Source organism: Pangasianodon hypophthalmus, chromosome 9 (assembly GCF_027358585.1).
Source record: "Pangasianodon hypophthalmus isolate fPanHyp1 chromosome 9, fPanHyp1.pri, whole genome shotgun sequence".
Taxonomy (NCBI): Eukaryota; Metazoa; Chordata; class Actinopteri; order Siluriformes; family Pangasiidae; genus Pangasianodon; species Pangasianodon hypophthalmus.
The window spans coordinates 22,231,733-22,243,552 of NC_069718.1; the positions used below are offsets into that span (position 1 = coordinate 22,231,733).

At 39.2% G+C, this 11,820-nt stretch overlaps 1 protein-coding gene across 2 annotated transcripts in view; it reads right to left on the reverse strand.

Annotated features, from left to right (window-relative positions):
- si:dkey-82f1.1 (DENN domain-containing protein 2A) overlaps nt 1-11,820 on the reverse strand; it is a 33,807-nt gene extending 21,987 nt beyond the window's left edge. For both annotated transcript variants that reach the window (XM_026919729.3, XM_026919728.3), the window contains exon 1: nt 11,484-11,820. The gene's annotated coding sequence lies outside the window, so the exon portion shown is untranslated. The remainder of the gene's footprint in view (nt 1-11,483) is intronic.

The following is an 11,820-nucleotide window of genomic DNA, read 5'->3' on the forward strand; positions in this document are numbered from 1 at the left end:
CACAATGGAGTATTACAATATTTATAACAGAGGAATATTAAAATATTCATAAATCTTATTTTTAGATGCTGTAGAAAAAGCAAAAGCAGTCTCACACTCACATAAAAGGATGCCTTTCTGGCCTAAGTCACACGGCAAACAGTAATTTTCAGCTATCCAATACAGCACATGCTAGGCACTTAGCTCTGTTTTGGGAATATTCAGAGCATTCAACACACGTGTTACTACTTAATAGACGCTTTTGGGACCGGCTGTCGATTGTGGGTGTGAGCATTTGTGCTTGTGCTTTAAATGCTTCTACCCACTGCCTCTCCTGCCAAGAGGAAGTATGACATCATACAGAGACATGAGGGGGTATAAGAGATCTCTTAATTACAATCCACTCTGTAACACTCTACTAATTAAACTGCACTGCATGAATTTGTCCAATCACATCCCACTATTGGAGACACAAAATAGTGGTAATAATAGTAATTTATGTCATCTAAGACTCAAAGTGCTTAGATGACATAAATTACACTACTTGTAACATATGTTGTTGATTGGCGCATTACGGTTAATACTTTGAACATCCTTTTATAACCGCTTTGCCAGTTTTCTACAAAGCCTTGGAGTTGGAGTAGTGAGGGCTGGATGTTTTGCGTGCAGCTCCAGTACCTGTCCTTCGGAAGCTCTTGGCATTGCTGAAATCCCAGCGGCTGTGCTGGTCCGCAGCATGAACTGATTTTGTAGGTCTGCCAAGAACAATATTGAAGCCATTCTGCATGTGGTGTTCTCCTCTTTCGTGTGGCAAAGGCACTTATTTCAAAGGAATTGCCAGCATTACTGTTTGTCCTTTGATTTAAAACCCATTAACAATAGTTAAGACTTGGATGATGGTACTTGGTAATATAGTATACAAAGTTTTAGACCGTGATGCAACATGATTTATTTATTTTTTTTAAAAATTGCTAAATGAAGACAATCGATGTACAATAGTCTCTCTCTCTCTCTCTCTCTCTCTCTCTCTCTCTCTCTCTCCATTGCATGGCTGATCTGCATGCCAAAATGATTTTCAGCTGTGTAAAGGGGTCACATGTTTTCAGAGGAACATAAACTTTTTTCTCCTCCCTCTATGCTGCTCCTCTTACTGAAACACAGAGGAAAGCACACATACACGCGCACACACACACACACACACACACACACAGGGAGGACAAATGGAGAGCAGAAATTCATGTCTGCAGAGATGGCTAGTAAACTCTATAGCCTATTTTGTAACACATCTCTTGTCAGCAGTCACACTGATACATTCTGATATATTCTGATACTTATCAAAAGTGAGTTATTACTCAGAAGCGATAGATCGGCTGATATAAAAACAGCTTTAAACTTTAAAGAAGCTTTAAAGTTTCGATTCCTGCCCTTTCAGGTCCATACAGATGTTTGGATACAGTGTAATCTCGATCAAATTGTACAGCTCTACCTTCTTAACCTTCTTAATAGTCAAGGACTGATGATAGTGATACAGCACTGGTAAAGCAAAAGCACTACAGAGACCGATCCAGTGATACAGCACACTTTATCTTTCGAACCTTGATCGGTTGTATCGAGCTTTATAAGTGCCGACTCCTGAACACCCATGCCAACTCTGTATTAGGCTGGCATACAAATAAAACACTCAGGTACGTGACATGGAGAAAATCCACAACTTGTAAAGCAGTAAATCTGGCAGTAGCCATGTTTACTGCTCCACTGCTTTATAGCCTCGACTGCTTCCAGCTACTTTAGAAATACTACAGGGACTGAGTCTTTTCTTTGTCCTATTCTCTATTGTTAAACGTGACCCTGTAACACATGGCTATTTCCTCAATGATGTGGAGAAAGAGACAGCCATCTGCTTCAGGCAATAAAAAGGCCCGTATGCCCTGACTGACCTCTTACCTGTCCTGCTTCCTGACCCCACTGTTCAGCAAAATGATTGGTCTTGCATAAACTTGTTCTGCTATGCTGTTTAGCAAGCCTTTGGGTATACTTGGAGAAAATTAAATGCAATGGGTTTCCTCAATGAAGACACTTAAAATGTTTGCTATTGTCTTCTTATTTCCAGATTTTATTAAGCACATGAGAATAGGCTTGATAGTTGTGTGCTAACTGGTATACTTTGGGTTATATGTATTTTTATATGTATTTTAAGCAGTGTATACGTGTCAGTTAGCAAAAGGCACTGATTTCTGAATGATTATTTAAAGAAATCCTTTATTTTCCATCGCTGGTGATCCCAAAACTAAGTCTACACATTTTACTGATTAACTTGGTGAGCCTCCCATCAAGTGTAAATTCAGTTTTGCGACGTTGATAGTGCCTACAGTTTACACAGCACACATACTGAAATGTCTACACTTTGTTCATCTTTATGCACCATTACACTTTAGCATTCAACCTGCCCCATAGCCTATAAACACAAGAGACACAAAAGCAGGCTGATAGTATAAGAGCACTACCAGGCTCTTTAAAAGTGATAGGCAGCACTTAGTGAACTCTGGTGAGAGTTTGTGGATATTAGTTAGGGTCAGAGCTGGGCCATCAGCCTCCATCAGTTACATAACTAAGCATTCACTTCAAACAACAGATCAGTATCAAGGCACTGTCACCAGGGATTGGGTACACACAACATTAGAGAAAGACAAGAGAAATAAGGAACTGCTGGAGGCTAATCATTTGTAAGGATAAGCATACACAACTGTTTGTGGGACTTTCCAAAAAAAGTAAATAATTATAAAAATATGTGTTGGTGAATGTGTTTCCTGCATGTTTACTGAGAACGATATTATCCTCCGTGTGTATTAGGTAAACAATATATATCCCGTATATTTGTCAGCTTGTCCTCCTGTCCTCATTTTTGCTGCATTTGTATCTATTTGAAAGCAAATTGTCTTTATAGTCTGGTTGAAATGCAACATTTAAAAAAGGATGACTAAAACTGCTATGAAAATAGGAAATTAATAAAAGTAGTTTAGCTGTGTGTGTGTGTGTGTGTGTGTGTGTGTGTGTGTGTGTGTGTGTGTGTGTGTATGAATGGATATGGCTGAGCAGCCATCTGTGTTTTATTTTAAATCCCAAATGCAAAGAAAACTCAGACAACTCCTTCTTTCCAGCTCTCTTTCTGCTGTGGACAATAGAAGCCAAACCCTGGATAGTAGGAGTATCCTGCACGCAGACGCACACACACACACACACACACACACACACTCACACACACACACACACACACACTCAATCATAGGGCCAGGGGCCAGGTCAAAGTTGAGCTCTTTCCTTTTACAACCACAGGACGTCGGACGTCAAAAAAAAAAAAAATTCTAGAGATACACACACCCAGATCAGGAGTCATAATCATAATCACACATTAAACAAGTGCATATTAATATGCTACTATGCAGATGAGTTATTTCTGTGTCTTTAGGCCAGCTGTAGCAGACACCATTATTCTAAAATAATAAAAACATTAGCATGAAACCTAGTATTAATGCTTTCCATCATCAGTTTGCAGAGAAACGACAGCATGCTGAAGCAATGTGAAGCACTGTGTTTGCTGTTGTCACTGATATTCCTTGGTATTCTGAAAGGTTAAGCAGCCAGATTTCTCTCTCTCTATCTATCTCTCCTCCCTCCTCCTCCTGCTAACAGCTGCTTCTCATAAAGCCTGTCCACAGCGGCCAGCCCTGGAGGACCCACTAAATGCATGACATCATTCTCGCTGCACCTCTCCACAGCAGAAAGAGAAAGAGAGAGAGGAGGAGGAGGAGAAACTGTGAGAGTGAGAATGAATCCTTGGTTTCCACATACCTAAAATATGCAATTCAACCATATTGATTTTGTAAAGTGATTGAAGTAAATAGCGCACTTATAAATATATACCTTCTAACATAGCAGATACTTTGCAACCACTTTATGGCAAAAACCTGAGGATTCGTTGCTCCGTCACAATGAACCACAACAGTTGTGGAAATATGAAAGAAAAAAGTTCAAATCATTTCGCTTTTCTCCTTGCGAGAAGACTGCAACCAAGCCTGAGCTGATTTGTGTATTTAGTCTTTCTTTTTTGCTCCTCAACTCAAGGGGGAACTTTCTCTGCAATCAGTTTCATGCACCACTAAACAAGTAGCAAAGCTGCGATCAAAACACAGTGTGTGAAAGAGTGTGGAGTGTGTGTCTATTCTTCTGCACTGGTAGAGGCACTCAGTGGGGGACTAACTTTCACCCAGTGCCTCTACGTTCAGTGAAGGCACATTCCACCAATTTCTAGCAGATTGAGAGAGAGTGAGTGAGCGAGTGAGAGAGAAAGAGAGAGAGAGAGATGTTTGATTTGTGATTGAGTGTTCATATCATGAATATGTATGTTGTTGAATATGTATGTATGAATATATATGTACTTCATGACTTTATATAATTCTCATATACATGCTTGTCACTGTTGAACTCTGTTATATGAATAAAAAGCTGTTTGGGATCAGCTACTATGATAAATTGGTGTAGCTAATGCAGCATGTAGTTGTCAAAGCTGTCTTGTTAAACACTCACTTTAGTAACTGATTGTAAACATTCATATCCTATAATTGTGTGTGTGCAAACACACAAAACACCAGCACACGCATATACTCAGACAGTGTACTACTACTACCCTGTACTACTATTGTTAGGAAAGGATACATATCAGACAGGAACATGACTGGTTAGTGCAAACAATAAATTTATGGGTCTGTCTATGTACTGTGTGTGTTATTTGTAAGTCTATTTTAAAGTGCTTTGCTCAGCTGAATTGTTAATAGTGGCAAAAATAAATGTTGACTGCATATGTATATATATATATACAGTATATATATATATATATATATATATATATATATATATATATATATATATATACATATATATATATATATATATATATATATATATATATATATATATATATATACATATATATACCCTGTGTGCGGCTGTTTTTTTACGTGAAAATTACTTCTGAAAATGGCTTGTGTTTACTGGGCAGAAGTTTCAGAGAGAACCAAACCATCTAACTAACCATTTAATGCTACAGAGTTACAATGGCAGCATGGCACCATATAAAGACAGATAGACAGATAGTCTCAGGAAGAGAAGGAACAAGAAAGACAGGATGGGAGATCCTGGCTTCTATCCTGCCTTCACTACACACCCACTTGTGCGTGTCCTACATTGAGTGAAAAGGTATTCTATAGCAATTCCCAGTAGACCAACAGGTCAAAGAAGAGGAAGAAGTCCTTAGAGAATGTCCCAATTTCAGTCCAGCTGTCTCTCACTGCAGAACAATGGACTGTGCTATTGTTCAGCAAATTTTCATCAAGGACAAATCAGTCATTTGTCAAAACTCACGATTATATTTGTCTATTGTGTCCAACATATTAAGTGATGAATATTTGGAGAAAGTTTCTCCTTGTCTTTAAACTAAAATTAGAAAAAGACAGAAAAGTATGGACCTTTCTACAAACCCAAACAATTTTGAAGTTGTGTAGCTCTACATCTTTGTGTAACTGGTATGAACACTGGTCAAAAATGAAGTTTTCTTGTCTTCTTATTTTTACCCCGAAAGCCTTTCTGCCCCTCTGAGCCAGAGAACGTGCTGAAATAATGAATATTTCCACATATCACAGATTTGAAGAGAGCATTCTCCTGAATGCAATTTAAGCTGTTTAATCTCATTCAAAGAAAGACTGTTCTCTATTTCAGCCAAGTGCTTCAGTGTAGCTTTCTTTCAATGTCATTTTATCATACTGTCTCTGTGCGTAGGTGGGCAAAGAGACTAACCTGGCCTTGATTTAACACAATGCCTTACCTGTTACTTACCTTATTAAAGCAAACAAAAAGTACAAATAGTCTATACAAAATACTCTGCTATAGAAAAAACCTGCTATATATATATATATAATTAGAAAGTTATTTGAATTTGGAAATTAAATGTGTGAATTATTTGAGCTACTGAGGGTTAGAGAAAGACCAAACCAACAGCATCGGGAGATAGCTTAATGTTCAGTTTACTTTACTACTTGGCCTAAGGGAAGCATATTTTTTTATGAAATGCACTTAAATGCTCACTCAAATATATGTTCCCCCAGAGAAAATAACCCAGAATTATAAATATTATAACACAGGAATGTCTACAGTATTGCTATATGTGAGTAAGTAGTCACCTTGTATACCACTTTGCATCTGTTTACTCACTGGCTATTTTTTTTTCAGGTAAAACTACATATAGGTCACTTTGTAAATGCACGTACACAATTACGGACTACAGTTACAGACTTACTCGCCCTGTCCATCAGGACCACTGAGCAGATATTATTTGATGGTGGATCATTCTCAGTGTGTGTTATTGTATGAGTGTATCAAGCACAGCGTAGAAATGCACACTGTGTACACACACTGCCCTCTTTATCAGACACATCTACCTTGAAGGTGTACAGTTTGAGACTTGTCTTGTTTCAGTTGTTCAGTATCTCTTTGTCATTGTCAGTTTTTGACCACAGATTTACTGTTCGCTGGATATTTTTAGTTGGTTGACTGTTCTCAACCCCATCATTTACACTGAGGTTACCCTGCAACACTACTTCGCTCATACCAGTGCAACACACGCTACCATGTCACTACCCTGCCAGTGTCAACGCTGTGCTTCATAACCGCTTAATCCTGGTCAGGGTCATGGTCTATCCGGAGTCTATCCTGGGAACAATGGACACAAGGCTGGAGAATTAACCTCAAATGGGACGCCAGTCCATTGAAGGGCACTGTGCACACACACATTCATACACTCATACACACTTACACCTATGGGCAATTTAGCATAGTCGATCTGCCTACCTGCATGTTTTTGGGAAGTGGGAGGAAACCAGAGAGCACAAAGAAACCCACATGGACACAAAGAGAACATGGAAAACTCCACACAGAACAAGCTCAGGATCAAACCAGCGACCCTGGAGCTGCACCACAGTGCCACCCTGCTGAGAACGATCCAACACTCAAATAATGCCTTGTCAATGATATTCCCTTTGCATTGATGGACAAGTAGAAGGGGGCTGACACATTGTGCATAGCAACAGATGTACTACAGTTAGTGTCATTCAGTCAGAATAACACTTTTTTTGCACGTTGGCACGTGCTACTCTTATTCTATACATATAATAAGATAATATAGTGTATTAACAGTTTGGAAAGCATAGACAACATATACAGATTTCCAGGACATGAATGATTTGAATATAATATACTTGAATTCAAACTCAACCAAAATTTACTGAAGTAAATGCTGATCTAAGACCAAATCTGAGACATTTCCCATATGATACTATGTTGAGTTTACTGGTTTTAGATTAGTACTGGAATCAGTCACATCCTGGCCAAGTAAATAACTGCGATTTTACCCTTCAGCTCAATAAGACTGTGGTATATCAGGAAATTTCTTTCCCATTTCCCCGTGTCTTCTTGCCACTTTTCGCTGTGTGCTGACTCTGTGCCAGGTCTCCAGTTACCCTTCCTGTTTTCCCTCACGCTTCTGCGGTTCCGCCTGACCATTCCCACCGGCATTCCTGCTCCCAGCCCTGCGCTCAAAGCACAGACAGATTCCTACAATTCCCTGCAGTATTCCCACAGGAGTGCAGCGTGGCGAGAGCTTGGGAAAGTGCTCTTCCGGAGTCAAGGATCCACCAAGCAACAGACAGTTTTGGTCTCTGTAACCCCTCCAACCCCCATTCTCAAAATCAACATTTCCAGAGTGAATGAAACCCAGGCAGCCAGAGTGATAAAAAGAGATTCTAAGCAAAACACAGAGCTTGGCAGATGTCTAAGAGCCTAAACTCTTTTTTTGACCATTATAAGTAATAAAAGAAGTGAATCAAATATAATTAATAGTTCGTTCAAAAATGTATGGCTCCATTTTTTTCTTGTCAAACATGGGCATAGGCACTGCATACCTCATGAAGATCTTCAACATTTTCTAAGAACTGAACCATCAGTAGGTTGAAATCCTCCAACCTACTGCAATTACACAGCTCTAGCACATAGCATGTCTTATACAGTATGCTATTCAATCTAAATAATTGTCACAATATTGAGTTAATCCATCATCTATTGCATTAAGACCACACAAACAACTGCAAACAAGCTTTACAGATTAGTTTACATAAGGAGTCACTGTAGCCGTCCTCCAAAATTAGAGACACATCTCGCATAGCAAGCCAAAAGCCAAGACTGTGGTGGAAATATTTAGGCTCCACTACATCAAGATAATGGATGAAGATGCTGTTGTCTACGTTACACATGCTAGAGAGGCAGAGCTTTTTCCTCACTTTAGTCCTCCCAAAATAGGGTTATGGAAGTAAAGTCTTTGACCATGGGATAGTTCAAGGACCCCATGATTTGAACTCTGTAGTCCAAACTTTGAAAACATTCTAATATTGTTCTTATACTGGCTGTTTCCCAAAAAAAGAACAAATGCACTTGTTAGTTTATCAGTATGAGGATTTACAAACAGTGCAAGTCAAACAGAAAGCTGCCATTAGGATGGAAAATATCTTTCTATCTATATGCTTTGCTTCAAGATATATGAACGTTTGGCACAATACTGTCACCACTGGCCTGGTTGAAATACGTTTACTTCTATCGATTTATTCTATGTTCTGTTGCATATATTGCCACCCACACAAATGTCGACATCACTGTGAGGTCTGTTTTAGTTGGATAACTTGCTGCATGTTCTACTGACGTTCCCAAATTTCCACTTGAGGATCAGTGAAGTACATCTATCTACCTATCTAATGATTAAAAAGCACAATGAGCTGTTTTGAAAAGTGTGACTGTGCCAAGTCATACCATATTTGGAGTGGAGATTTACATCCACTATTTCTCACTATAGAAAACAAACTTCATCTACTGCCACTTCCTCTCCCCCTTCTTTCTCATCCTGGGTTTTTAAAAAAAAAACAGCTCTACAAAGTGCACTGAACCTTGACAAGGCCCATGTCAGAGCAGCAGCTTGCAAGCACGGCTCCAGTGGCAGCGGGGGGTGGGAGAGAGCGAGGCTGAAGGAGGAAGGGAATGGAAGGAGTGTATGTGTGTGTGTGTGTCTCTGTGTGTGAAGGAAGGGGGCGGGCAGTGACCACAGCATCTGTGCTCTGTTCCCAACCACTGCAGTACAAAAGGCAGAGAGTTTGTGGAATCCTGAGCAGCCAGAATTCCCTCACCAGCACAGCGCATTCTGTAAGTGCTGCCACGGAGACGGCCGAGCCATGAAAGAGACTCAGAGTCTGAAATTGCTTTAATATAAAAGACTCCCTGGTGAATTACTGTAGCAGTACGGTTCCACTGCATTGCAGTCCTATGATTGAGCATCTGACAAAATGCACCGTCTGTATTGATGCATAAGATCAGCACAATTAAGGCCAGATGTCACGTCATACAAGTTTGATGAATGTCTAGATTTAATCAAGAGTAATAAAGAAAGTCATGCACACACGTCAGGCTATCATGTCTTGTACGCGCACACACACTCACCCACACACACACACACAGACACACACATATCCCTTATGAAGTGATCATGTGTTTTTCACATGTGATTTTGTGAGTAATAAGTGATTCCATGTAAAAAATCAAGTGTGTTGTGTGTGAAGAGCAGTTCAATATGTTATGTCCTGAAACTGCACATGTGAACTTAAATAACGCAAATAACTCACTTAATCATGTGAGTGATATGTGATAAATAAATCCATATGTCTACATGTAAAAATATATGAATCCTGTAGGGAAATCACATGTTAAAATGAATGAATCACATGAAAAAGATCACTGAGAAAATGAAAAAGATCACATGGAAAAATTAATTGTGTATAAAAAGTGTGAAAGAATCAGACTTGAAAATGAATGAATTACGTGAAAAGCATCATGTGTAAATAAGTAAATCATGCAATTTATTTGAAAATTTGTTTTCAAAATATTTCATAGAAGCTGCTTATTAAACAAGTACAGATATAATGGTTTAAATACGAATGCACTGGGCATGACAGCGCTTTCTTACTGTTGGAATACATTGTAATTATCTTCAAATCAGACAAACATCCCATAAACATATCAAGTAGGATGGTTGTTGCTTCATCTTTTTTTTTTCCTACAGCAATCATCCAGTTAAGAGGACATCAGTGTAAACAGCCCTTACTATCACACAAGCCTGCAATCACATAACAGACTCAACGGCAACCAGGCTCCTGTCCAAATTCACTTCAATACACACACTGTTTTGCTGCTATACACAACTCATACTGCTGTCTCAAATCCTCTTTTTTTTGCCTGGAAACATTCTCTACCACCTGGAGATCTGAAGTGTAATAAATTGTGTCAGACAATAATTACATGCTTGGTAGTTGCAGCCTGTAACATGCTGAAGAGGTGGTTTTGCTAAATAAGAGTTGAAAACTTGGACTCATGAAGCTAAACCACAGTATGGATATGAGTCAGTGGCTGCGTGACAAAGCTGAGAGTCATCCGGAAAAGCTCAGAAATTCAATTAGGCTTTATTCCTCTTAGAAGTCAACTTTGAAGAAGTGTGTGGCTTCTAGGCTGTGCAGCATTATAATTTAACTGTTAGTGTTGGAAACCAGACACAACTGTATGCCCTGAATAATAAACAACACGGCCGAGCAATATGATATGTATTATATTATTAAAGAAATAATTAATAAATGAAAGAAATGAAATATTATCTCATAATAAAATTCGTTTTCATTTTTAATAGTAACGATTATTTCTCTTGGAAATGCAGCATACTGTGTATCATGTAACATATTACAATATATATATATATATATATATATATATATATATATATTTTGCCATATTGTGCTTATTAAGCAAAAGATGAGCAAATCTCTAGCCACAAAAGTAAACATCACCTTTTTTGTTTTACTGACTGATTTTGAGAGTGAGTAACTTGTGATCTCGAACAGTCAGGTAGATTTAGTGGTGCTTGATGGAAGTTGTCTTTGCTCCAGCTGCTCTGTTTACCACCTCTCCTTTCACTCTATCTCTTTCAGTGGAGCAGTGAAGAGAGACCATTGTTCTGTGGGTTAAAGTGACTCGCCTCACTTATCCAATTACCCACTTCTCTATCTGTGCTGTCTCTCCCTGCCTGCACTGGAATGCACCTATTTAACACACACCTCTCCCCAGCTAAAGCAAAACACCTCTCACTGAACCCTGTCTGCAATCACAGTCTGAATGGAAAAGAAGTAGTGACTCATCTTCCACAGAGTAACACTCACACATTCTCTTTTCACACATGCACTTTCATTTTGAGAATCCTAGCTGATCTAATTCAAACTTAAGTGTTGACAATTGATTAACAGTATATGCTTTCTATCAAGCACACAGATGCATGCACGCACACACACACACACACACACACAGTGCTGTACCTGGCTTGGTTGGTTGAGCCCTGCAGAAGAGCTCTTGTAGTGGTCTTTCATTTTGTGAAACCTGACACTACTGAGTACGGCAACATCCACTCAATGATTTCTCTTGGAGCAGCCAGTCCTCCTTCTTCTTTTCTTTCTTTCACCCCTTCCAAACACTCTTTCCTTGATCTTCCTCTATTCTCTGGATGGCCCCAGAGGCTCTTCCCCCCCAACGTGCAATGAGAAGGAAACTAGAAGCAAAGTCTGAAAACTATCTCCACCACCTTCAGCCCAGGCAACCTTATCTCTCTCTCCTGCTTCTCTCTGCACTCTTGCCTTCCTCTCTCTTTCTCTCTCA